This window comes from Sinocyclocheilus anshuiensis, unplaced genomic scaffold, assembly GCF_001515605.1.
Source record: "Sinocyclocheilus anshuiensis isolate Anshui unplaced genomic scaffold, SAMN03320099.WGS_v1.1 scaffold802, whole genome shotgun sequence".
NCBI classification, from domain to species: Eukaryota; Metazoa; Chordata; class Actinopteri; order Cypriniformes; family Cyprinidae; genus Sinocyclocheilus; species Sinocyclocheilus anshuiensis.
In genome coordinates this window covers 110,339-111,939 of record NW_015547667.1, presented here as the reverse complement: position 1 = coordinate 111,939, position 1,601 = coordinate 110,339, and the positions used below count along the sequence as shown (strand labels likewise).

The 1,601-nt window shown below is 43.3% G+C and overlaps 1 pseudogene; it reads left to right on the top strand.

Moving 5' to 3' along the window:
• Positions 1 to 1,601, top strand: part of LOC107702609 (uncharacterized) — a 91,020-nt pseudogene that overhangs the window by 81,231 nt on the left and 8,188 nt on the right.

Genomic DNA, 1,601 nt, shown 5'->3' with positions numbered 1-1,601 from the left:
AATGTAATGTGTAACTGCAACACTCATTTCAAATGTAGTGGAGTAAAGAGTACAGATACTCATTCAAAAATGTAGTGAAGTAAAGAGTAAAAGTTGCTAATATCTTTGATACTCAGTACAACTACAAAGTACCCGAAAAGATACTCAAGTACAGTAACTAATTACATTTACTCCAATACTTTACACCTCTGCCAGATACCCTGCCAACGGTCTCAAAGGAACCATGTTCGACGTACCTCGGGCAGGGTTCCTGTGGCTGAGCGGAGTGGAAGGCGCTGTGGTAGGAGGTGAAACGTCCTGTAAAACACACCGCGTCTTGTCCGCAGAATCTGTCACATGTGCCACCGATGGATGAGGGAACATGAGTTCGCCAGCATGCGTCGTGTTGGCTAAGTGATAGACCCTTTGCATCTGAACGTGAGGAGACAGAGTGTCTGTGTCCAAACAGGTTCTGATGCATGGTTTCAGCGTCTGGCCGTCGCAAATGGGAGAGCCAAAAACACTGTGTGTGTGTGACCCAGAGAAGAAGGAAATTGCTCTTTTATTTACCAGGTGGTGGCTATCTGCTAAGTAGCAGACAGACACCTCCCATCCCCCCGTCGGAAGTGGATCCAGGCTGGCCAAATGGTTCCTCCTCCCTGGGTCGCTCGCCTGTCTCAAGAACGCTTTGAAACCTTGCGAGGGTTCCTGGTGCCCTGATGACGAGCTGGCGGTGCCACCTTCCTGCAAGTGGTGGGCCGTTCTGCCCTACAAAGGCAAACGTGCAGTAACTACGCAAACACCGAAACTGAGAAAAATGCCTTTAAAGTTTTTACATCAGCCAGTCAAACATGTTGTGGCTAGATTAGTGGCAATGCATTCATTTAAAACCTTCTTAGGATGAATTTTTTTTTAGATAAAACCATGACCACTGATGTGACCTTTGACCACCAAAATGCAGATATTGCACTCTGCCTTTGGATGACCTTACACAACTAAAACACTATTGCAAAAGTAAAGTGCAGTATATACAAACTAAATCAGATACAAAACTAGTTCATCCAGCTTTCTTGTTGTGTTTCTTATTACATGTTGATTGTTTTTAATAACTTTAATAGTTTTAATAGTAATATTTACAAGAGCGGGAAAATTCGGACCATGTGACTGATGAGATGACATGTTGATTTATGTATTGGGAGGAGAAACATACAACACCCCGAGCAAAGACAATATCTAATTGGTCAAGTCACCATTTGGGATGTTTCCAAAAGCCCAGTTTAAATAATCAGGACACCATCAAATTATGCTTTTTAGTCATGGCTTTTAGCCGTGCTTTTTAGTCATGCTTTTTAGCTTTTAGCATTTAGCTTTTCGCTTCTAGTCATGCTTTTAGCTTTTTAGTCATCGCTTTTTGCGTTCTTTGAGCGCCGTTCCAGCGTGCTTCAGCCTGCACGCCCGCTGCTACTTAGCCACGATGAGAAGAAAACCATCTAGTCTCGTTACTTCTATTCTTCTACTTTCATTTATTTTATTTTCCGTTGAGAGTTTCGTGTTCTGAGTTAAGTTTTGTCTCCGAGTTCACCCCGAGTCTGTGACCGCCTCAAAACTTCAACCAGCCCACA